General features: G+C 43.0%; 1 protein-coding gene across 9 annotated transcripts in view; it reads left to right on the top strand.

Annotated features, from left to right (window-relative positions):
- Positions 1 to 588: 588 nt before the first annotated feature.
- Positions 589 to 26483, top strand: part of rerea (arginine-glutamic acid dipeptide (RE) repeats a) — a 564590-nt gene continuing 538695 nt past the window's right edge. For 6 of the 9 annotated variants that reach the window (XM_070860503.1, XM_070860500.1, XM_070860499.1 and 3 more), the window contains exon 1: positions 590 to 852. The gene's annotated coding sequence lies outside the window, so the exon portion shown is untranslated. Of the gene's footprint in view, positions 853 to 26483 lie in introns of all 9 variants that reach the window. The other 3 variants (XR_011587646.1, XM_070860497.1, XM_070860493.1) reach the window with 1 other exon arrangement.

The following is a 26483-nucleotide window of genomic DNA, read 5'->3' as shown; positions in this document are numbered from 1 at the left end:
TGCATTGTGTTGCAGCCTCTCTCTCTGTCTCTCTCTCCTCCTCCCCAGTTTGCATTGTGTTGCAGCCTCCCTCTCTCCCCAGTTTGCATTCAGTGTTGCAGCCTCTCTCTCCCCCTCCCCAATTTGCATTCAGTGTTGCAGCCTCTCTCCAGTTTGCATTCAGTGTTACAGTGAGTGTGTGTGTGTGTGTGTGTGTCTCCCTCTCCCCAGTTCGCAATCAGTGTTGCAGAGTGTTGCAGCCTCCCTCTCTCTCTCTCTCTCTCTCTCTCCCCTCCTCCTCCTCCTCCTCCTCCTCCTCCTCCCTTCCTTCCTTCCTTCCTTCCTCCCTCCCTCCCTCTCTCTCTCTCTCTCTCTCTCTCTCCCTCCCTCCATTCAGTATTGTATCCCCCCCCCCCCCAGCCTGAAACACTGTGTCCTGGGCACACTGAGCTTTTAAATCAATTCATTCCTCTTTCGCCTTGGCGCTGATTGGCCGGCGGGCGGCGGCGGGCGCGGGCCAATGAGCGCGGCGCTTGCTGGCGGGTGCGCGGTGTCCTGTGGTTACCCTGGGCTGTGCTCCTCACTCTCTCAGCCTCTTGTTGTCTCCCTCAAACACCCCCCCCCTCCTAAAACAGCCTCCACCACCCTCCCCACCAAACGCATTGTTCTCTGTCTCTCTCTCTCTCACACACACTAAACGCGGAAGGGAAAAAAAAACAAACACACACACACGAGAGAGAGAGAGAGAGAAAGAGGAAAAAAATAACCTGGAATTAAAAAAAAGAGAGAATTCCAAATGCAATCTCCAACAACTCTGCTTTTCCTTGTGAAGCTCCAAGCAGCCAAGGCATTCATGCGGTAGAGGGACGGAAGGTAAGCAATGGGTTGAAAGGTTGGATGTGTTTTTTGTGGCTTCATTGTGACTGGGACTCGGAACTCAACCAACCACACACACACACACACACACACACTCACCAAGTCTCTTTTTTTAAATCTCTGTCTTTGCTCTTTCACTTTAAGCCCTTTTTAACCTTGAAATAATCCCTCATTTTGCCTCTTTAAACATCTATTTAGCTTCTTTAACATCCCCCCCCCCCCGCCCCTCTCGCCACCTTCAACATCTGTTTAGCCTCTTTAAACATCTATCTATGAGGACAAGTATGGCCATTGTGTGTGTGGGTGTTGGTGCTAGAGTGACACTTGTGGAGATTGTGTGTTTTTTTGTTTCTTTCTTGTGGTTTCCCTGTCCCTGGAGTAATATTTCTATTCGTTTCTGCCACTGCCTGAGAAACTCATCATTGATGTTGTTTCTTCCTCTTCCCCTGCCCCCCTTTTCTGTACTTGAAACCTCAAAGATTTGATAATGCTGGGCTACAAGTCTTAACGAAAAATGTGTGGGGGATTAGACCTGGTTATTTTGGTGGAGTAGGCCTTGAATGGACTGTCTAACCCTCATTATCAGGGTTGGAAAGTAGAGCATGGTGTTCGATTTTTTTGTTCTAATCTGGTGGTGCGAACACTGCTCATTTTCATTTTTGCAAAGAATAATTGATTGATAAAAGCCTTGCCAAGACTGTAGGTTTTGGACTGAAGCTGCAGAAGTCTTAAGAAATTAGCTAAGAATGTAATTTGTTGATTCCTTGTGAAGATTAGGAACTGCAGTTTCTCACCCCATTATAAATAAATGTATAATTTGAAGAAAGCTTCCATGTATGTTTCTGTGGCTCTCTGTTACAGGAGTGATTTTAATTAGATTGTTTTTTTTACAGATTCAGCCTTTGGTTCATCATTCTGTGTAAAGAAAATTGCAGCAATTAAACTTTGTGCTGCGTATTACTATAAAGATTACAAAGGTCATTAATGATTGAGATATGGCTGTGAATTGTTTGTATTTCACTAGTTGAACATTTGAATTGTTGAATGTAAATATGCTTGTTTATTAAGACGGTTTGATTTTGGTGTATTACGAAGATTTGCATGCATCAAACTAGCAGTGGCCAGTGTGCTCAAAGATATGCAAAATCAGGTCAATAAAACATATAAAGATTAAGTATGATGTACGATAAAGTTTTATTAAAGTCAGTTTCATGCAGCAAATTGTAGAACAGACATAACTCCTACATACTGAATAAACAGGAATTCCAGCAGTGACAATGACAAAATGCTGTGACTAATGCTGTAAGAGCTGATACTAAAATTGAATGGTATCTATATGTAAACAGAGGCTTTACACATTTCAAGATGTGTACCACAATAGCTGTGAAACTGAGTGTTAGTGTGTTACCAGGATGTAATACAATCAAGGGGTTCAGATTTCATAAACTGTGAGAGCAGAGCTTCAGTGGTTTGTGAACATCAACTGACTCCAACCCTCAAGATTGGGTTACAGCCTGTAACTTACTCCAACGCAGCTGTTATATTATGGTAGTGGCTATGTTTTTTTTGTACTTGCTGGTGGTTACTGTGCTGTGGAGTCCATTGTCTATTGCAGTTCTTTTGAAGGCAGCTGTGATGGTGAAAGATCTAATGTGTATATCCTGTGACAACGGCCTGCCATACATGACATATTTCCCGATGGCAACTATATATTACTTAGTAAATAACCATTTGGTGAACTATGTTGATGGGCTGCAACCCCCCCCCCCGGCCGATTTTCTTTACCCTGCCAATCTGCCTCTCCTGAAAGTATTGACTCCTTGATGCCTTCACTGGCACCAGTTGTCCGCTCGTACCTCACCCAAGCAATTATTTATCTATGAGCCTTGATGGTGAGTGTCAGCAAGTTATTTGAATCTGGGGGGCATCACACCTCAGCCCGATCCTCTTCGCCGCCTGACGTCAACAGATGTACACTTTCTAGCTGGGGCCACTGGATTTAAATCAGGAATGGGAATCCTGACTTAATTCCCCCTCCACAATCTTGCATGTGTATTGATAAATGATCAAATACATACCAGCAAAAGCCTGTGTGACCTGAACAAGATATTTGAATGTGGGAAAGGTAATACACAATTACCACAGATTTTTTTGAAAATGGGGTGATACAGTGGGAATTTAGCTGAAGTGATCTGAAATTTTATTTGCTTCGTGTGAAGAATGATTTTTAGTGCCTTACTTGCATTGCAATCAAATGTAACCATCCCATATTTAAAGAGCCCGTTAACTTCTTTCTGTTCTGGGACATTGCCATCCCAAATTCTTTTCATTTCAATTAATGATTAAAATACATTCTATCCTAGCCTTGTTGCTCAATTTGGGGAAACATAGGGCCCAAGTTTCCACATGATTCGCGCCTGATTTTTAGGAGCAACTGGTGGAGAACGGACTATTTTAGAAATCGCAATTCTCCACATTTTTTTTTCTGCAGTTCTAGTCAGGTAGAACAGTTCTAGTTGAGAACAGAATTTTTTCTTCAAAAGGGGGCGTGTCCGGCCACTGACGCCTGATTTGAAAGTTTCCACAGTGAAAATGTACTCCAAACTAAAGTAGAATGGCGCCAATGAAGATTTTTGTAGAACTGAAAAAACCTGTTCTACACATTAAAAAATCAGGCGCAGGTTACAAATTAGGCGCCCAGAACGAGGTAGGGGGGAAGGGAACTCATTAAATTCGACAATAAATCCTTATTTATACTTCTACAAATATTATACAAATAAAACCAACCTGAATAAACATTTATAAGCCAAGAAAAGATTAAATAAACCATCTTCCTACCTGTGTGAAAGTGCTTCAGCCAGGGAGAATTCTGCAGCTATTCGTGCCGCTGAGCAAGAGAGGGAGGGAGAGGGGAGAGGGAGGGAAGAGAGGGGGGGGGGAACAGGAGCGGAGGGGGGTCGGGGAACAGGAGCCGGGGTGGGGGGTGTCGGGAAACAGGAGCGGGGGGGAGCGGGTGTCGGGGGGGGGGGGGGAGGAGCGGGTGTCGGATCGGGGGGGGGGAGCGGGCCTCGGGTCGGGGCGGGGAGCGGGTCGGGTGGGGGGGGGTGGGCCTCGGGGCGGGGAGCGGGTCTCGGGGCGGGCGGGGTGGGAGAGAGCGGGTGTCGGGTCGGGGGGGAGCGGGTCTCGGGTGTCGGGGGTGGGGGGGGAAGCGAGTATCGGGTCTGGTCGGGCGGGGAGCAGGAGCTGGCCGTGGGAGGAGCCTCATTCACGCAGCCCCAGTGAGGCCATTGGGCCAGGGCTAGGGGCTGCGTGCTTCGGGCCCCTCCCACACAGTTCGGCGCCTGGAGCTACTGCACTTGCGTGCCGACTGTAGCGCGCATGTGCAGAGGTCCCGGCACTGTTTTCAGCGCAGGGACCTGGCTCCGCCCCCCCCACAGCTCGTGCCGGCTGCGCCGAGTGCCACAGGACCTGTAAGTAGGTGGAGAATACCGAGGATTTTTTTTAGGCGCCGTTTTAGGCGTGAAAAACGGGCGCCCAGCTCGGAGGGGCGCCCGTTTTTTTTCTTGTGGAAACTTGGGCCCATAGATACATAGAAAATAGATGCAGGAGTAGGCAATTCGGCCCTTCGAGCCTGCACCACCATTCAATATGATCATGGCTGATCATTTTTGCAACTTCAGTACCCCATTCCTGCTTTCTCTCCATATCCCTTGATCCCTTTAGCCGTAAGGGCCAAATCTAACTCCCTTTTGAATATATCTAACGAACTGGCCTCAACAACTTTTTGTGGTAGAGAATTCCACAGGTTCACAATTCTCTGAGTGAAGAAGTTTCTCCTCATCTCAATCCTAAATGGTTTACCCCTTATCCTTAGACTGTGACCCCTGGTTCTGGACTTCCCCAACATCAGGAACATTCTTCCTGGATCTAACCTGTCCAACCATGTCAGAATTTTATATGTTTGAGTGCAGAACACTTCACTGTTTTACAGTAGCTTTAATATGGTGTCAAGAGTAGCTGGTAAGTAAAATAATTAACTGATGCGGTTGGAACTATTAGTGTTTTAAAAATATTTCTGTAATTTGAGGTCCTGAATAACATGAACAGAATGTTGGTGTACATTGCCTAAATGTAAAGTACGATCCAGTGATGTGTGTTAACGTTGTGCAATGTATTATTGAGGTTACACTTGAAAATTCTTACTTCCAAAGGGACATAGCTGTATTCAAAAAGATTCAGATTACAGAGAGAACGCTTAATCCTGTACTTTGACCATTACAGATCTTGAGGAACTACAATTATTTAGTTCAGAAAACTGGAGAGTGAGCGAAAATATGTTACAGGTTTTTAAAATAAAGAGTGACATTCGATAAATTGAGTGGAGAAAATGAAATGAGGACACACATTCAAAACAAAACTGTAGTTTAGTGGTATGGTCCTGGACCAATAATCCAGAGATTGCGAGTTCAAATCCCACCATGGCAGTCGTGCAATTGAATTCTGGTATTTGTTGCCCAGCATTAAAGAAAATAACCGTGAAAGCTGGTGGATTATTGGAAAAGCCGCATTGATTCATGCATGCCTTTCAGTGAAGTGAACTTGTTACCAATGTTCCCCATAATTTTAAATTTGGGTGCACGGCCCCTTTAACGAGTTGTGCGGCCCCTTCAAAGTTTTGTGCTGCGCGAAATTTCCCATTGGCAAAGCCGGTCCTGGGCTGTGCAGGACTGGCAGATAGCTGCTAAGCTGCACAGTTTAGAGAGAAGGTTGCTTATTACCCCCGTCATCCAAAACTCTGCTGCCAATATCCTAACTATCACCAAGTCCCGTTCACCCATTCCTCCTGTGCTCGCTGACTTACATTGGCTCTCAGTCCGGCATGCCTCGATTTTTAAAATTCTCATCCTTGTTTTCAAATCCCTCCATGGCCTCGTCTCCTCCAGCAGTACAATACCCTCTTTCCCCCCCCCCCCCTAGATTGCTGCGCTCCTCCAATTCTGACCTAATGGGCAGCTGCAATTTTCATTGCTGCACAATTGGCGGCCGTGCCTTCAGCTGCCAAGGCCCTAAGCTCCGGAATTCCCTCCCTAAATCTCTTCACCTCTCCGCCTCTATCTCCTTCTTTAAGATGCTCCTTAAGAGCTGCCTCTTTGACCAAGCTTTCGGTTACATGTCCCAATATCCCCTTATGTGGCTGTCAAATTTTGTTTGATAATACTCCTGTGAAGCGCCTTGGGACATTTTACTATGTTAAAGGCGCTATATAAGTGCAAGTGGTTGTACATTTGTAACACATTTGCTTCAAGAAGGTGGCCTACCACCACCTTGTCAGGGCAACTAGGTATGTAGTGTATTCCTCATCCCAAGAACAAATGCACAAATAAAAAAATTGTTTAGTAAGAATTTGTATAGCATTAGCTTAAAAGTTGTCTTATTGAAGTGAACATAAAATTTACTCAGAGAGTTGTTAACCTGTGGAATTCCCTGCCGTAGAGAGTTGTTGATGTCAGTTCATTGGATATATTCAAGAGGGAGTTAAATATGGCCCTTACAGCTAAGGGGATAAAGGGGTATGGAGAGAAAGCAGGAAAGGAGGTACTGAGGGAATGATCAGCCATGATCTTATTGAATGGTAGTGCAGGCTCGAAGGGCCGAGTGGTCTACTCCTGCACCTTTTTTCTATGTTTCTATGTCCAAAAGGGAATTGAACACAAGTCCAGGGCAGAATGTGAAGACCAAGTAGCAGAGTAGGTTAGATTGCTCCTTTTTCATTTTGGCAGCCTAGATTCAAGTCCAGACTGATGGGAAGAAGCGTTTTTTTTTCTCTGATCTGTAAGTTTTCTGAAATGAGTTCAATCCCGTTCCTGGTGGATAGGAGTCTGTAGCACTGAAACCTCAACATAAATTGACACTAAGATTGAGAGACTGACTGAGAGGCCATAAAGATGAATGGTGTGGAAATGCACAGTTGTGTAGAACAATGTTTTTCTAAGGTTGCGTTTAAGGCTTATTGGTAGGGCAAAGGGAAGTTTGCTCTGGGACTACCTCATGCTGTACTTAGTCTGGGATTGCTTGATTAATCGACTCCACGTGGCTGATGCAGTCATAGTGGACAAGATGACAGCAGGCACTCACTTCGACGTGATAATCAGGGAGCTGTTAAATCTGACGACCATCCCAGGAACTTTGTTATCTTTCTGGATGCTTCCATTCTAATAATCAAAGTAGATCTGGCTAACCAGTGCCCAACTGGATTGACAAACAGCAGAGCATGTTGGTTAGTCAACATTGCAGCTCATCACAGCCCAGCCACATTTGATCAGCTTCGCAGGTTAGGCCACATTGTTCACATGCCAGACACAAGACACCCAAAGCAAGCGCTCTACTCGGAACTCCTTCACGGCAAAAGAGCCAAAGGTGGGCAGAGGAAATGTTACAAGGACACCTTCAAAGCCTCCCTGATAAAGTGCAACATCCCCACTGACACTTAAGGCAGTCTTTAGCCAGGGACTCCCAAGTGGAGGAAGTACATCCGGGAGGGCGCTGAGCACCTCGAGCCTCATCGCCGAGAGCATGCAGAAATCAAGCGTAGGAAGCGGAAAGAGCATGTGGCAAACCAGTCTCTCCCTCCCTTACCCTCAACGACTTTCTGTCCCACCTGTGACAGGGACTGTGGTTCTCGTATTGGATTGTTCAGCAGCCTAAGGACTCATTCTAAGAGTGAAAGCAAGTCTTCCTCGATTCCAAGGGACTGCTGATGATGATAATGGATCAGTGTTGGTCTATTGGTGGAGGGTTCCTATTTGTGATTTGCTGATGCCGAATAGGTTTTTACGCTATTTACGCTAACTTCACAGCCCAGCCTCACCTGCTGTGAATGCACTATTTTTTACTTTGAATACCCACCTTTTGTTGAGATAGAGAACAGACCACTTTACAATGCTGTTTACATGTGGGGCGGGAAAGTGGCTTGATGATGATGGTGGGCCAAGTTTAAAGCAATAAGATGTTTATGTTGAAATTTAAAGTGGTCATGTAAATTCACTGGGATTTTTACATGGCCAGCATTACACCAGTATTGCCTCTATTATGGGTTTGTACTGATGCATATGAGTAAATATGCTATCAATGTGCAGATGCTAATCTCACAGATTTGAATGAGGGAGCAGTTGCTCGACTGTGGATGAGATTGTTGCACCTTATCGACTGCAGGGGAGCTCTCCTCGGTGTCCTCGCCAATATTAATCCCTCAATCAACATCACCAGAACAGATTATCTGATCATTGCTACAAGGCTGTTTGTGGGACCTTGCTGTGCGTAGTTTGATTGGTTTTCTTGGTGACCAGCTGCAATCACGGAACAACTTTTTACGGTAAATGGAAGAAAACATGTTTTTTTTATGTGGTGCAGGTTATAGACTTTTCACATTGTGGGTGGGGTGCAAACCTTTAATGTAAAATCACATTCTTTTACGTTTACATAGTTTTAATAAATGCGGAAGTCTGATTTCATATTAAATGTACATATCAGGCATATTCTTGCAAAATGGCCAATCTGCCCATCTCCTTCCTGTATAACTGATTATCATCTCAAAAATGGTTAAAGGTATATCCAGGTGATTTATATTTTTGTAAGTGTTTCCCAATTGTAACTTTTCAGAAATGTGCATTAGGTGGGGGTCTGTATTTGATTAGTTTTATTCATTTCCTCATTGATGAGATAATGCAGACGAATAGATGGTTAGGTGCTGGAAACAATAGTTTGTACGTCCAAAGTTATTTTCTTTGTGTCATGCTGTGTGCATGAGTCATTATGCCATTTGTGTACACACAAGCCTAAAACCAGTAAGGAACTGCACACACCTCAGGAATCGATCCCTGGCCATCTGCTGTTTTATCGAAAATACAGCTTGTGTTTTAGGTCTTGCTTGAATGTGTAGAAAGGGTTTGAAATTCCTGTTACTTGTGCCCAAAGGCATGCAAATAATCTTTAGAGTGCATAAAACTAGATGTACCCACCCAGAGGCATGGAAAAAGAACAGATAAATAAAACTCCAGCTGCCAGATTATATCTTTATTTGATATGCGGTCTAAATCAGCTACAAAACACAGTTCCAAAAAAAATTCTCCCACCAAACTCAACAGATTAGGTGCAAGTTAAAAAGCTGTTGATAGACATGTGTAGTATTTTAATAAACATGTTTTTGATTGTAAGTGTTAAATATTTTTAATTGAACATTAAAAAAAAGTGTAATTACACTGGACAGGTTAAATAAAATATTACCTTTAGGTAAACGTTTTATTTTAAAGTATTTTGTACCCTGCATGCTGACCTTTTTATGTGGCTCACTTCCCAGAGCTACACAGACATGATAATATATCTATTATAAACAAATCCTTGCATTTCGTATTTATAATCTATTTGTGAAAATGATCTATATCAACTTTTGTGTTTATAAATATATGCAGAAGAAGCATTTATTGAAACGATTTTGTACATTGCACTTGATGTGCAACTAAAAGATGTAGGATTGGAGATATTGCCTGCAGAAGTGAAGTGTTCAGTAATGCTACCAGCACTTTTAAGTAATAAAGCTGTTTTGTGTGTTTCTTTATGCTTGGAGACAGAGCTGGAATCTGCAGCTGAGCAGTTGGAGGCACAAGCTCTTGTTTGTGAAAGTGCCTCATTTTATACCAGCAGTGGTTTCATGAATGTAAAGGGAAAGCATGGCTGCTGTCCCTAGTGGTTTTGGTGGTATTAGAGTACTGTCAAAATGGAGAGCAGAAAGAGAATCTGCATGTGCCAAAATATTATTGTGTGTTGGTGCATGTATGGTTATTTAAAAAAAAAACGTATTTCCTCTCCAGTTCTTTCTCCTCTCTTAAAAGCACTGACTTACATTGGGGTGTGGTTCTATATGGGTCATCCACTCACGATCTAGGCTCTTGTCTGCTGGCAGACAGTTTGACAATAGTGGGCATCACAACTGAACTGATGCACAACAAATGCATGAACCCTGATTGATTCCCCCCCCCCCCCCCCTCTTCTTCTCTGCCCCTTTGGGGACAATGAGGTTTATTATCATGGCCTTATTATTGCACCAGCTAAGATCTGCGAATTCAACACAGATTGAGGATCGATCCTGGCCTCTTTCTACGACAGCCGCTACATGGATGTGAGGGTAGCCAGATTATCGGGAACCATGTTTCATTACCGCTGTAAATTCTTCAAGGAGCTTAACTATAGTCAGAAATGGAAGCCAAATGATGCAATCTTTTCGGTAATTTTCACTCCCATTTGTGGCGTATATGAGGTATTAGTTATGAAAGCAATACCAGATGGGACTAAGTGACTACTTACTAAGTCTTGGTGGATAACGGAGCTGCAATACTAGAAGGACAAGCTTCAGTGGGCTAAATGGTCTTTTCTCTCACCTCATGATAGAAATCCAGCATACACTCTACGACAACAACAACAATTTGTATTCCTATAGCGCCTTTAATGTAGTGAAACTTCCCAAGGCGCTTCGTAGGAGTATTATGAAACAAAATATTTGACACCGAACCACAAAGGAGAAATTAGGGCAGGTATCAGGTAGGTTTTAAGAAGCGTCTTGAAGGAGGAAAGAGAGGTTGAGAGGTTTAGGCAGGGAATTCCAGAGCTTAGGGCCTAGGCAACAGAAGGCACGGCCACCAATGGTTGAGGGATGCTCAAGTGGGCAGAATTAGAGGAGCGCAGACATTGTGAGGAGGGAGGGGGGGGTGGTGTTGCAGGGCTGGAGGAGATTACAGAAATAGGGAGCGGCGAGGCCATGGAGGGATTTAGGGATTTGAAATCAAGGATGAGAATTTTGAATTAACCGGGAGCCAATGTAGGTCTGCGAGTACAAGAGTGATTGGTGAGCAGGACTTGATATGAGTTAGGACACGGGCAGTTGGGTTTTGGATCACCTCTAATTTACATAGGGTAGAATGTGAGAGGCCAACCAGGAGTGTGTTCGAATAGAGTTAACGAAAGCATGGGTGAGGGCTTCAGCAGTGGATGAAAATGGGCGATGTTATGGAGGTGGAAATAGGCGGTCTTGTTTATGCGGTCAATAGTTCATTTCAGCGTCAAATATGCCATCAGTGTTGTGAATAGTCTGGTTCAGCCTCGGACAGAAGTTGGGGAGAGGGATGGAATTTGTGGCGGAGTCCGAAAACAATGGCTTCGGTCTTCCCAATATTTAATTGGAGGAAACTTCTGCTTATCCAGTACTGGATGTCGGACAAGCAGCCTGACAGTTTAGAGACTGAAGAAGGGTCAAGAGAAGTGGTCGTGAGGTAGAACTGGGTATCATCAGCGTACATGTGGAAACTGACGCTGTATTTTCGGATGATGTCACCAAGGGGCAACATATAGATGAGAAATAGGAGGGGTCCATGGATAGATCCTTGGGGGACACCAGAGGTATCGATGCGGGGCAGGAAGGGAAGCCGTTGCAGGTGATTCCCTGGCTACGATTAGATAGATAAGAATGGAACCAGGCGAGTGCAGTCCCACCTAGCTGGATGATGGTGGAGAGGCATTGGAGAAGGATAGAGTGGTCAACCGTGTCAAAGGCTGCAGACATATCAAGAAGGACGAGTAGGGATAGTTTGCCTTTGTCACAGAAACAAAGGATGTCATTTGTGACTTTGATGAGAGCCATTTTGCTACTGTGACAGGTGCGGAAAATAGATTGGAGGGATTCAAACATGGAGTTCCGGGAAAGATGGATCGGATTTGGGAGGCGACAGCACGTTCAAGGATTTTGGAGAGGAACGGGAGGTTGGAGATGGGGCAGTGGTTTGCAAGGCTGGAAGGGTCGAGGGTTGGTTTTTTGAGGAGAGGGGTGTTGACGGCAGATTTGAGGGAGAGGGGGACAAAACTGAGGAGGGAGAACCGTTGACAATGTCAGCTAACATGGGAGCCAGAAAAGGAAGTTGGGTTGTCAGCATTTGGTGGGAATAGGGTCAAGGGAGCAGGAAGTGGGTCTCGTGGACAGGATGAGCCCGAAAAGGTCATGACGGGAGATCAGAGAGAAACTGGAGAAAGATGTGAGGTCAGGGCTAGGACATGGGGGTTCCTTCGGGTAAGTTTGGTCTGGTGGGCTAGGGGAAGGAAGGGAAGAGGCAGAGGCGGCTGAACAGATGGTCTCAATCTTTGAGACTAAGAAGTCCATGAACTCCTCACACTTATTGTCAGAGGTGAGGGTGGAGACTGGGGAGAGGGGTTTAAAAAGATGGTTAGCAGTGGAGAATAGAAGCCGGGGTTTATCTTTGCATTCCAGAATGATTCTGGAATAGTGAGCAATTTTGGCAGATGAAAGCAGGTCCTGGTAATGCTTTGTGTGGACCAGCCAGATCTGGCGATGAATGGCTAAACCAGTTGTTCACCACCTCCATTCAAGTCTGTGCCACTTGGACTTAAGGGAGCGAAGGTCAGGGCTGTACCGGGGGAACAGCCAGGGCGAGAGAGAGAGTAATTGTTTTAACAGGGACTAGAGCATCAAAGGTGGCGGTGAGGATGTAATTGAGCAGATCGGTAGCTGCAGAAAAGTCATGGTGAATGGAGGGCCAAAGACTGGACAGTTGGGAGGTCATAACTGCAGTTGTAAGAGAGTCGGGAGAAACTCTAAACATCACAATATGCAGAATAAGTAATTGACTTTTTTGAGATACTTTGAACAATGCTTGATCAATTAGAATTATCTGTAAAACAATAAGTGCTTCAGTTTGAAATTTGGCTCAAAAATCGAAGAGAAATATTACTTAAATGTTCTTCCAGTTTTCATCTGTTAACTAAGTTTGCTTGAAGAGAGTGGCATATGATTCTGGATGCAATATCCTCTCCACCTCAGTGGCTTCACTTATGTGTCCGATTTTTATGTGAGAGTCTGGACAATCAAAACTAGTAGACCAGTGTGCACTTGTGCAGTTCCAGTACGGGTTGGGGAGGTCACCATGCTGAGGCCACCTGGAACACTTTTTCCTACTCCCTTCTCCTTTGCCTTCTACAGGTATTGCCTTGACTGAAAATATCTGTGATCTTAAGATAACCATTGTTTACACACTTTCCTATAGTCTCTAGAAGGATACTGAGGAATTATTTTCCTTTTATTCATGTAGAAATAACCTGGATGACACTTGGTCAGTGTGGAAACACATTTTTGCATCATTTGTTTAACAGTCTATTTGTTGTCATGGAGGACAATCTTGAATACGGTGCACAGTTTTTGATCTCCTGATCTAAGGAAGGATATACTTGCCTTGGAGGCTGTGCAACAAAGGTTCACTAGATTAATTCCTGGGATGAGAGGGTTGTCCCATGAGGAGAGATTGAGTAGATTGGGCCTATACTCTCTGGAATTTAGAAGAATAAGAAGTGATCTCAGTGAATCATACAATATTCTGAGGGGGATTGACAGGTAGATACTGAGAGGTTGTTTCCCCTGGCTGGAGAGTTTAGAACTAGGGGGCACAGTCTCAGGATAAAGGGAAGGCCATTTAAGACTGAGATGAGGAATTTCTTCACTCGACGAGTTGTGAATGTGAATCTTTGGAATTCTCTATCCCAAAGTGCTGAGTGGTTGAGTATATTCAAGGTTGAGATTGACTGACTGATTTTTGTACAGTAGGGGAATCAAGGGATATGCGGATAGGGCAGGACAGTGGAGTTGAGGTTGAAGATCAGCCAAAATTTTATTGAATGGCGGAGCAGGCAGGTCTATTCCTGCTCCGAATTCTTATGTTTCTTTTGTTCTTATGAGACCAGGTCTTTCACTTTTCATTTCACCGATGTATGTTTTTTTTTCCCATCGTGTTTTTGTTTTTTTCCCTTGTTATTTTTTAAATGTACATACTAAAAATCTCACAGAAGACACCTTCATTGTTAGCACGTTAAACTTATTGCCATTATCATTAGTTCAGAAAACTACAATGAAACTCAAACACCTTAAATCATACACCTTACAGTTTCCTTCCATTTGATTGGAAGAATACCGTAAACCAGAAAACCCTCAGTTCAGTGTCAGTTAACTCCAGGATTAAAGCACACTCTAGCCGTTTAAAGCTGATTTTGAATTGTGTTAGCGCCGCAACCTCCCAATGTCATGTCCTTAAACAACTGGCAGTAGCGCCAAGATAATCTTGCTTGATTTGCGACAGTTGGAGACGACGATGATGATGACTTTTTTTTTAACCAATTCATCCTGATTTCCAGCTTCAGCAAACACTCAACACTGGCTGTACAGGACTCGGGCAATGTAAAAGTGGCTTTATGGTGTTCTAGTGCTACAGGCTCTTGAAAAAATGGATCTTGTGCAGCCAATGAAAATATGAAATAAATTGGCCAGATTTTCTAAGGCGTGCGCTGGGAAGACTCAGTTTATAATAACCAGTCTCTTCTCAGCTGTTGGTCATACCAAAATTGGTACGGTTAGTTTGGTGTTGCCAATGGCTGCATGAGATCTCGTCAAAATCTGGCGGCACTAGCCCGGTACCAAAGCAATATAAGAGTTTTAACAATACCTGCTGATTTACATTCGCTGGTCCACACGATAGAAAAACAAGTTATTTTCTCTCCGACAAATTAATTCAGTACCACCACGTGTTCTCACATATGCACATTCTTAGCCTTTTCCACTTTCACTGAGATTTCCCTATGGGAAACTGGAGCTAGCTAGCATGTTACAAAATAGCATAATGTATAGTTTAAAAAAATAAGCTGTGGGCTGTATTTAACAATTTTTGATCTTTTTAAATGATTTTTGCTGGTTCTCCCGTTCTCATTTTCTCTTCATTTAATTGTCAGCTAAATCTGCTATACTTTACTAAATAATAAAATTTGACTTCTTTGTGTTGTGGGACAGATGCCTGGTGTTGGATCCCAGCATTCCTTGGAATTCATTGGTATCTTGCCCTCATGGTCACTCCTGTTGTGTCAGCTGGCTTCATTTGGTCTCTTAAAAATTCTCCATTTTCTTTTCGCTTCAATTTTCTCCAGCTCCTCATCTGAGTACAATTCTTCAATTGCCAGTGGGCTATGGGATTTTGGAGGAAATTGTAGAAAGCTGAGATCACTGCATAGTGAGGGATTGCTGCACAGCAATCAGAAGAAGAAAACTTTGTGTTATGTTCCCCCTTTCTCTAATTAAAATATACTAAAGGGAATTGAAGCGTTGCGGCCCGGCTAAGATCATCCGACTGTTTACAGACTGGTGATTGAATTTGGGATCTTCCTCGTGTATATGACTCAAGTTTCTCATTTCCTTCACCACCTTCAATCTCCATCTTTTTCCCTGAGTTCTGGCTTTGTGTAAACCCGGGGGCACAAGTCAAAGGGCAGCAAGCAAGTACACAATTCCTGGACTTGATTCTGGTTTTAGAAACTTTAATGTCTGATTAGTGGCTTTACTGATGGCCTAATGGGTAAAGGCGAACCAAGTGTAACACTAAACCAATAAGACCAGAAGGTCCTAGATTCAGTTCCTGGTCAGTCTACGTCACTTGATCTCAGCCGGGGTAAATATTTGGGTGCGTATTAGGGTGGAGAAACCCCAAACAGGGTTCCATTTTCTGATTTCCATCTAGGAATCCTTGCTGGACGATGAGGGTTGAGAAAAGGGCTAGACTTGGTTGTGGTGACCTCTGCTGATATTTTCTGGCTAGGTTCATACAAGAAGAATGGTAATTTGAGAAAGTACCAGAGGATTGTGAGCATCTGTGGAACCTTGGATCAGCAAATGTTAGCATCTTCAGAAGAGGGTAAAATTGAAAAGAAAATGCCATTAATGGATGTTATTGAAAAGATAGTTTCCCTCTCTTATCCACCCTAACATTTTTGCATTGTTCTCTTGGAAACTCCCACACCATTCTTCATTCTCTGAAGGCTTCCTGTTTTGAAGTGTTCACCAGTGCTTCTCTTGAAACTGTTGGTATGAGGTATGTGAGTAGCTGACTCAACCTGTAATTATATCTTTGTGAAATTGCTTGATGGGCCAGCATGGATCAGAAACTTACTGTGTGGGGAATCCCAAGCATAGACTTTGGCAATACCAACATTCCATCTAAGGGAGGATTACTGGAGGCTGTGCATTTGTTCTGCATGCACTGTCCTACGGGAGCTGAGAGGCAAACTGCAGTTTTTATTACATAGCTGTTTGTATTTCAACCACTCTAGAAGACATTGGCCCAGATTTTGCAGTCAACGGTATTCGAACAGATGGCGCTTGCCGTTCATTACGCTTAGAGACTATTCGTGGGCTTTTGAGCGGCAGCTTATGGTCATTGGAGGTCTAACGCAGCATGGTGCCCTCTACAGGGAATCTGGGATCTGTGTGAACAACGCAAACAGCCGTGTGTCTCTTCAACCAATCAGATTGAAGAATCCTTACTGAGAGTCTGAATTAGAAAATGTAAGTTAAAATATTTAATTCAATGTAAATTCATGTACAGAAAGCAAAATACAGAGAGGGAAAGAAAGATGGGATTAAGAAAGAAATAAAAGACGGAATGAAAAAGTAAAACACAATTGATTTTTAATTAAAAAAACCCTCCAACGATAATTAAAATCTGAAGGTGCGAGACTCCACATTTGTAAAAGTAAATTTTCAGTGCCAGAGAGGTTGTTTGTTTGATGCTCCAAGTGTGTGACGTTTTTGAGATGGGCAACTGGGTGACGTCATCAAAACCCTGGTCGCCATTTTGGAGCGTGGGCAGAAACATCGGCAGGGCCCAGGGTACAGAGGTGGGAGAAGGTTGGGGCGGACGAGCGGCGAGTGTTTGTGACCAGATGCGGTGAATGTTTATGGCGGAGGAGCGGTGAGAGATCGTGGCAGAGGTGCGACAGATGAGGGTACGGGGCGCAGAAGAGCCGAGGGCCCAGGGGCAGCATGGGCCAGCCCACACTGCGATATGTGTGCGTCTAGATCCGTGCAGCAGAGCAGATCTCCAGTCGTCTTGGTTTACCCTTGCCATTGGATAAAGGCCTCGCTCTGTCAAGCACGTGTGGTGGCTGGTGTGACAGGCATCTTCCACCCCCTCAATTGGAGTTCAGGACTGGAACATCGGGCCCTTCATCGAAACATCTATGAACTCGTGGATGGTAGGAATTAAGACATCACCATTTCCCCCTGATTTTTGTGTCAAATGGGCGGTCCTTTTAATGGACTGCGAGACCCATTCAAAATTCCGTGCGTGCGCAAAATGTCCCATTTGAAAAGCCGGTGATCACCCTGGGCGGGACCTGGCCGCGCAACTTAACAGAAGCATTGCTCATCATGCTGTTAAAAATTCACTTGCACTTGAATGAACAAGCCCTAACTTTTTCTGGGGTGTTTAATGGGTAAGTACCGTGATTTCACACCCTTCATGTGTTTCAATGCCGAGTCTATCGGCGAGGTACCAGTGTAGCAAAGCTTGTGGAAGAGCAGGGCACAGCAACTGTTTGATTTCCACGACGAACTATGCATGTGCGGTTGCTGGAAGTTGCTGTCCGATTTACTCCACAATAATGGTGAGTGCTGATAGCCTCGCCGGTATTCTTAACACAATATACGCGCCAATGTAGCTATTGTACTGATTTGTGCATGAGTCCCACCTTAAGGTAGTTTGGTTACAAATTCAAGTACATTGTATATTTCTCTTGAAATTAGTAACACTGAATTGAATTTAGATATTCTGCATACATTTGAAGAAAGATGTTGAAATGCCTGAATTTCAATTGTTACTAAATTAAGTTAAATTGATCCCATTTTGCACCAATTGGCCTTTGCAATACAGAGCTGTTGGTCTGTGCGATGATGGAATGAAAGTTGATTTCAGTCAGAATACATCTTTCCAAATCTATTTAAGATACTGTCTTGCTTTTTCAAATCTTCAGTGAATACCAGAACATGGTATGAAATGGTACCAAGAAAATGGAGAATTTCATCCATTAGTCTGACTATGTTTGCACTTTGGTTCCATAAGTAGAAGAACTTAAGGTAACCTAGAAATCCCCATTGCATGGACTAAAACAAGTTCTTTTTTGTTTATATTAAATTTATTTTACATTCTTGTTAAATCGTGTAAGTCATGGTGAAAAATGTCAAGTCCTATGGAATGAAATACTTTGGGCAGCTGATAACACAATCGTAGCATGGGCTGGATGCAGGATAAAAGCTCCCTCTACTCTGCCACATTAATGCGCCTCAATTTCAACTTCAAAAGCATGCTAGCACTGAGCATTTCCATTTCCGACACCAGCCATCCCTGCAGTCTGCCTGAGTGAGACTGTCAAATTATAGGCAGATTTGCACTGTGGATTTGTGGCCACCAGGAATTTAGCTAATTTGGTTAAGATGCTTAAACTCATTTTGCATAGAACTCTTACAGCTGGCAGAGTGAGGGGGAGCCTTTCATCTCATCAGTCTGGCCTGCATCTGAACCCGAGTCTCAGATGAAAGGACAGTATGTTAATCCACTGTGCTAAACAGACCCACCCTTTTCCTTTTTTCCTACGTTAAAGTCCTCGGCTGAATGCATCAAGCCTTGCTTCTTGCTAGTGACCGTCATGGTTTTGTTTAATTTTTAAAAAGTAATCTCTTCCTGTGTCTCGCTGTAAAAACAGCTCTATTCATTTCAGTGGGTTTGCAATCTGTTTCACTGTTTCTAATGGCTGGATCTGGGAGTACTGTCCCTTCTGCACTTTTCATGACATGGAAATTTGAACAAATCATTTATATTTGTTTTCTGACCTTTTTCTGTCCTCAGCCTCCCTGCCAACTAACTGAAATATAACTCGTACTGAAAGTGCTCCATGTAGGGTGTGAAAATTTGGAAGCAAGTCGGATGTAAGGAGAAGCTGCTTTTTTGTGCGAGCTATTATTTTTATATGATTTTTTGGGCCGATTCCGTTGGAGTTGGATGAAGTAGGCTTTTGTGTTTTAACAGGAATAGTGAGCAATGATTCACTTGCTACACACCAAGACATGGGATACGGATGGTAGAAATTCCATGGAGAATAAGAAAGGGATGGAGATGGAAGTTAAAATTTAAATGTTTACAGAGCACATGTAAGATCATTGCCAGCTTGCAAACATCTAAATTAACTCGAGGCAGGTATTTAAAAAGTAGTCCAAGGTTTGCAACTGTCCTAGAGTTGCACTCCATTTGGTGTCAAATCAAAGTAGTGTGAAACTACAGGTACTATGTCCATCAGGCCCTGATTTGGATTTATACTACAACTTAAATATTGCTGCACAGTGGAAACTGCTTCAGTGATACTAAGGTTGCAGCATATATTTGAGGTATATCTTTATGCTAAAGAACCTACAAAATTTGCAGCAATTCGAAATGGCTGTAAATAATTGTGATTACAGTTTGGTGTTTTTATACCGCAGTTGATTAAAGCATTTAGCTCTGATCTGCCAATGTGATAATTGCACTGATACATTATTCACATGTATTTCATCCCTCCTCCTCCTGCAAGCTCTGGCTCATGAGTATGGCTTCACAGCGATCAGCCATCTTCTAGTATCTTGTCTAAGTGAAAAGAATGGTGTGTAATTGGGTTAAAATATATATTTATTTCCACTGTCACTCTTGATATCCTGGTCTCCTGACGCATAAGAATGATCCTATTGTCCACCTAACTTAACTGGTGTTTCTTGAGTGCATCATTACTGCTCATTGTTCACCTGCTTATCAGAAGTTTTGGTTAGCTTCATGCAGTGAACTACAGTAGTGAATATATTGTATTTGATATTCTGAAAGATTGTAGATTCTAAGTTTTTCATTGTACCTGTATGATATATTTTCCAAATATTTGTTTCCGGAATCTACTAACCTAATTGCTTGTCCACATTAATGCATAAAAAGTGCAGTTGGTCTCTCTTCGACCTTCCACAATCTTAATCCCGGTAATCTGCACGTGTGTGACTGACTTTGACTCTTTGCCAGTGCACGTGCACAAAGTGCATCACTGAGCTCATGATATCTGGAAGTGGAGGAAATCGACTGCAGCCATGACATCAAAATAAAGATGCACACATTGAACCTGACGTGACGACTTTCCCAAACGCTTCAAGCTCTGAAGACGAATGGCAATCAGGAATCGTTAGTTTTTAAAAAAGCATCATCTCAGCTGCTGCCCGTAGCAAATTTGGCAAATGTATCCTCCTTGTTTTTTGTGGCTGTGCGGACCTTGTGTATAAGGAGATGGCACCACTAGTGACTTTAATGCGTTCTGTGTGTTCATGTGATGTGGCTGCTATCAAAGCTGAATAATTGAAACAATGCATTAAATATCTAGGGAACTGCACATATAAACAGGTCACGTAAATTTTTCTTCAACTGAGTAGCTGATACCATTTGTAGAATGATGTGAAAAATCAGTTTGAATATTGATTTTTATTGAGATTTCGTAAAGTTTGTATGATGCTCATTTCTATTGATATTCTTGGCTGTAATCAAAAGGAGTCTTGCCTACGCTGACTTGTGGAACTGCTCATTAACACAGCTTGACATGAACTGGTTTACTGAGCACTGCTAAGAGGCCAGGAAGCTGGTCCCTTTTTCTCTGGTAATTGTCTGTGTCATAGGGGAGGGAAGAAGAGAAAAATACTTATAAGAGGAAGGGTGCAGTTATGCTGACCATTAGTGCTGTATTGCTCAGTGCTATGGATGCAGGGCGAGTTCTACTTGCTGCCTTTGCACTCCTTCTTGTTGCTGGACTGAAGAATATTTTACATTTCACTTTTATTACAAAAGGTAGGGCATACTTTATTTTAAACCTGCTACTCTTTCTGTCAGAAAAATGAAAATCTATGTGGAGGAACTCCATTGGTGTAATTGTAGTTGGCAATGATATCTGAAGATTAGAACTCCCAAAAGGAAAGCTCAGAAGTGGGTGTTTGGATGGGAAATGTAAGATTGTATAAGTAGTCTGAATGCTAAATGGTTCAAGGCTGTAACACACTGTAGAGGATTTAGATGACACATATAAACTGCTTGCTCTTTGCTGTCTTAGTTTGGTGATGTTCCAACTCTAATCATTTGCAAAAGTCTTTTCAATATATTAACCTATTTTTATGTTCTACATAGTGTAGGATTCAATTACTATCCATGTATTAGTGCTGTCATAATGTACAAAAAAACCTAATATATTTAATGTCCCAATATGCTTCTTGTGAGATACTCCCAAGTTAGTACCACTGGTACCATCAGTGATGGACCTGTAATTGTCAGTACTTCATCTCCGCTCAGAATATTCTTTCCAGACATAACCCAAGTACTGCAGCACAAGATCTCTAATCTAGTTTTATTGCTGGGCATTTTCAATGTTCAAATGAGCATGCATGAAAGTTTCACATGCCTATCATTGCACTTTATTGAAATCCAAATGAGAAAATCCTATTTACATTGTGGCTGTGTGGAAATTCCACAATCTTTACTTAATCCTACAAAAAAAGACTTTTATTTGTATAGCACCTTTCATGCCCTCAGCATGTCCCAAAGTGCTTCACAGCTAATGAATGACTTTAGAAGTGTAGTCACTATTGTTATATAGACAAACCTGCAGTAGCCAATTTGTACAAAGCAGGTATCACAAGCAACAATAAGATAAATGACCAGTTATTCTGTTTTGGTGGCATTGGTTGAGGGAATAATGTTGGCCAAGGCATTGGGTGAACATCACTGTGCTTCAAATAGTGCCATTGGATTGCTTATGCAACAGTGTCCTGGCCAACATTAATCCCTCAATCAACATAACAAAAACCCCCAGATTATCTGGTCATTATCACATTGCTGTTTGTGGCACAAGACTCCCAAAGCAAGCGCTCTACTTGGAACTCCTACATGGCAAGCGAGCCCCAGGTGGGCAGAGGAAATGTTTCAAGGACACCCTCAAAGCCTCCATGATAAAATGCAACATCCCCACTGACACCTGCGAGTCCCTGGCCAAAGCCTGCCCTAAGTGGAGGAAGAGCATCCGGGAGGGCGCTGAGCACCTCGAGTCTCGTCGCCGAGAGCATGCAGGAAACAAGTGCAGGCAGCAGAAGGAGCGTTCGGCAAACCAGACTCCCGACCCACCCTTTCCCTCAACCACTGTCTATCCCACCTGTGACAGAGACTGTAATTCCCATATTGGACTGTTAAGTCACCTAAGAACTCACTTTTAAGTCTTCCTCGATTTCGAGGGATTGCCTATGATGTTGATGATGGCCGTTTGTGGGAGCTTGCTGTGCGCAGATTGGCCGCCGCGTTTCTCACATTACAACAGTGACTACACTCCAAAAGTACTTCATTGGCTGTAAAGTGCTTTGAGACGTCCAGTGGTCATGTTAGGCGCTATATAAATCCAAGTCTTTTTAGATCCACCAGAATCAGTAGATGAGGTTTTGGTTTCGCATTTCATTTGAAAGGTAGCATTTGTGACAATGCAGCACTCCCTCAGTACTGCATTGAAATGTTTGCTTGGAAATGTGCTGAACCTGCAATAGTGCTTGAACTCATGACCACTTGATTCAGAAGTGAGAGTGCTATCACTGAGCGAAGTTGACACTAATAACTACATTATGTGTGAAATGTAGGTGGCATTTGGGAATAGTTGAGTGAAGGTGAATTTGAAGATTTATTGCACTGGACCTTGAATTGTAAAATTTAAAAATTACACAGAGGATACTGAATGTTTGGCAGTGGGGACAAAGCAGTAAATGCAGTCAAGGGGTTTAGCTGATGACATAAGCTGCAAGAATAAAGTGCGATCCTCTGGTAGAGCTCTCATATTATACTGGATAACTACCCTTTTCTCTAGTTCTTCTCCCTTTACATCGGCTCTGCTTAAGTTGGCTTTGTGGGATTTCTTTACCAGGTCCACTCTGGTAACTCACTCGAGGCTGCTCATGGTGTGTAAGCCTTGCGTGTTTGACCAACCAAGCCCAATTCTGTCCTCGCCCTATCATTCACCGGCAGAGTTCCCGCAGAGACCATTGGATTGTGATCAGAGTAAAGAATGATGGCTTTTGTTTTGTGGGAGTACTAAGGCACCCCCGCCCCCCCCCCCCCCCCCCTGTTGCTATCTTGCCTGAAATTGGCTAATTCAATACACATCTGGGATTGAAGTTTGATCTTAGCTTAGTCTCTATGGTTCAATGCTGCACAATTTAGTGTATTTTTCCACTCGGTGATTGGGGAAGGTTTGTGTGGAGTTGAATATTGAAATACAGAAGACATCATAATCCTCCCTATAAAATGCTTTTAAAGGAACATTGTGTTCATTTAAAAATGCTTGGTAATCCTTTTGTATGTTTCGGGAAAATAGAAGAACACAATGTCACATACTTCTTAGTTGAAATGGTGGATCTTTTATGAAGAATATTTTTCTATGCTGTGTAAAAGTGGCAAAATGAACTCTCTCTGGAGCTGTGATGTTTACTGAGTTTGTCAATTCAAATAAACATTGCAAATGAAATGGAGGAGAGATTTTCCAAGTCCTTCCAAAATACTTGATGGACCATTGATGTTTCAGTTTCTTTGCAAGCCTATTTATGGAATAACATCATCATAGGCAGTCCCTCGAAGTGAGGATGACTTGCTTCCATGCCAAAAAGGGATGAGTTCACAGGTGTTTCAATGAAGGACCTAATATTCCAGGTCCCGAACTACATGTTGAAGGGTGGAAGATGCCTGTACGTTGATTTTTTTAACGTGTGATGGCCGTTGCACACCAGCCACCACACGGGCTTGACAGAGCTAGGTCTTGGTCCCGTGGCAAGGATTACTCAAGATGACTGGAGACCAGCTCTGCTGCATGGACCTAGCGCGCACACATATCGCAGTGTGAGCTGGCCCGTGTTGCCCCTGGGCCCTCGCCTCTTCTGGCAGTAACATGACAGTAGAATGATAACTGATGGAGAGTAAATATTGGGAAATGAGAGTTGACTCAATGACTTGAACAATTAGAAGAAAATATGATTGTAGAAGCAGCTACAGATAATCTTGGAAACTCTTGCAGGCAGAATCAGATTGCTAATATTCCACAGACTTTGGCCAGAATGGATGCATGAAGACCTCTTAATTGTTTTGCATGATTTCTTCCTGTATGCAATACACAAGCATATTGACATTTGGGTGGGCTCTTGGTTTGAGAGCATAGTTTTCTGACTTTTGCTGACTTGTGGGGGGAGGGTGTCTTGAGCATTTGTGCTTTGCTGAGCAGCACTGTTTGTCAGAATATCAGTTAAAACTGCAGTTGAAAGCTAATGGTGTATTTCACCTAATTTGAGATTGGGATCATGTGATATTAAAATGTTTGCTGCATTTCAAGGGAGTGGTAACCTTTTTTTAAAGTTTGTGTTTCCTCTTCTTTCCAAAGGTGGTAGCTCATGCTGCAATATGGTTCCGTTAGTATTGGCAGGGCTTAGCCAAATGACCATTCATGTGTGAGGAAGGCAGCGAGTTATGGCAGGCTGTTTGACTGTGGAGGGATCCTAGCTTAGCCCGATACTGTGCATCTTCCAGCACTGACCACTGAATAAGGAGTGGAAATCCTTGTTGAACCCCCCCCCATCCTATATTGTGCTTATCAATGTTTCTTTGGGTAAATGCTTATGGATGTTTCTGAGAATGGGTAAATTCCCTCTAACTATTTGAGAACGTGAAGGATTAAGTTAATGTTTATAGGCGCCTGCAAAGATCCATGTTTGAGTTGGAATTGTTTGTGTACAACTCTAATTTCAATAACTCTGCAATGTATATAAGTGGACTAAATAATAGTTTTATTTTCGTGCTACCTTTTCTGCACAATGAGTAAAGTTTGTGTGTGCAATAATGGTAGAAAGATGATAATATCTACATTTTTACTATTAACCAGTAAACAGCAGTCAGTATTGCCATCCTTGCTGGAAGCTGGTTGAGTGTGAAAAGGAGCTACAGTTTATTTGAATACTTTGCTGCACTTCTGCGCGCTTGCATTCACACATCTTCTGCATTTGTATACACAGCTTTGAACTTTTGATTGCCTCTGAGCAGAAATTCATTCCGTGGTACTTAAATCTGATAGGAAAAACCTTCAAATCTCAGTTGGGTTTTACATTTCTATACTGTGCTTAGCACAGATCGCTGAACTTGAGAAGCACAATCTAAGATTTGCGGATACATTTGCAAATAAATTCTTTGTAATCAGCAACATAATGAGAGCATGGCAACAACATTCTGAAGAAGGTTGTGGCTGAAATTCCAAGTAGTTATTCCCTCTCATGTTGATGTGTCCCTTTTCACATTTTCAAGTGCCCCTCGACATGTTGAGAACTAATAGTACATTTCTAACTACATCCTGTAGTTTTTGCAGCCTATTAATGCTGTTTTTGTTTCCCCACCCCGTCCCCCAACCCTGTGCTTTTCAGTAATTATTTTTCTCCTCCTCTTGTTATAGACCTCACAACAAGCACCATTCCCTGCTGAGAACATGGTTAGGCAATCTGTTCCCAGGCCTTTGCAATGACGGTCTTGATGTGACTTCTAGGAGGTATGCAAGAGCCACCCCTCGTGACTCATTCATCATTGAAAAATAAATGTCCTCCTTGCGTGGAATCTTCTGACCTCCACTTTGAAAATGCCCTTTTGTGGCTTAGCTGAGATTGGGATTTAGGTTGGTGGGGATTTGTGGGCTTTAATCCATGTTCTGTCCATGGTAAATACAGGACATTGGAGAATCAAGCCATGGCGTTGCTGTGCTACCAAGATTTTTTTTTAAAGCATTAGAATTTGCTGATTTGTCTGTACAGTCTTCTCTTCCAAGGCAGTCCCTTGGAGTCGAGGATGACTTGCTTCCACACTGTTAGGAGTTCTCAGGTGACCGATGTCCAATGCAGGACCAACAATCTCTGTCACAGGCGGGGCAGACGGTGGTTGAAGGGACGGGTGGATGGGGTGCTTGGGTTGTCGTGCACTCTGTAGGGTGTTTGTTTTTCACTCTACTCTGATTCTTAGACCTCGGAACTTAGAGTGGGAAAGGACAACACGTGGCACACAATTTAGCCTTAATCAGTGTCAGTTTTATTACGTAACAAAAACTGACTAAAACTACAGGACTAGACTTCTGAGAGAAATCGACTGAAAACATACAATCACCTTTCCTGGCTGTAGCTATTGTAGGTTCGTGGTCATTGGTTCCGTGACCGGTTGGTTGTTCTTCTGGCTGTTCTCTGCAGTGCTGTTCCTTTCATGTCCTTCTGATTCTCTGTTTGCCCTCCTTCCTTTTCGTGCCTGCTTGTGTTTCTGTGTCCGTATATTTATATCCATAGTGTGAATAAGTTTCCCGCTGGGCTGGGGTCCGATTAATGTATCTGGATCAATGTAGTGATTTGTTTAACTGGCTGTGGTGATGAGTTTGAATGGCTACTAATTTGCACACTGAGTCGACAGTGCAAAAGATAACTCCTTATCCTTAATGCCCTGTTATCCAAAAATGTGCATTTCATAGGGTCCTTTGTAGTCCTGGTCTCTTGCAGACTTGTAGTCTCTGAGGTGAACTGTTTTACCCCTGGGGCCAATCAACTCCGAGGCTCTTCTGATCGTATCAATCTCTTTGTCTCTATGCATAACCAAGTTTAGTCCTTGACC

This window comes from Pristiophorus japonicus, chromosome 18 (genome assembly GCF_044704955.1).
Source record: "Pristiophorus japonicus isolate sPriJap1 chromosome 18, sPriJap1.hap1, whole genome shotgun sequence".
NCBI lineage: Eukaryota > Metazoa > Chordata > Chondrichthyes > Pristiophoridae > Pristiophorus > Pristiophorus japonicus.
This window is presented reverse-complemented; position numbering and strand designations above follow the sequence as displayed.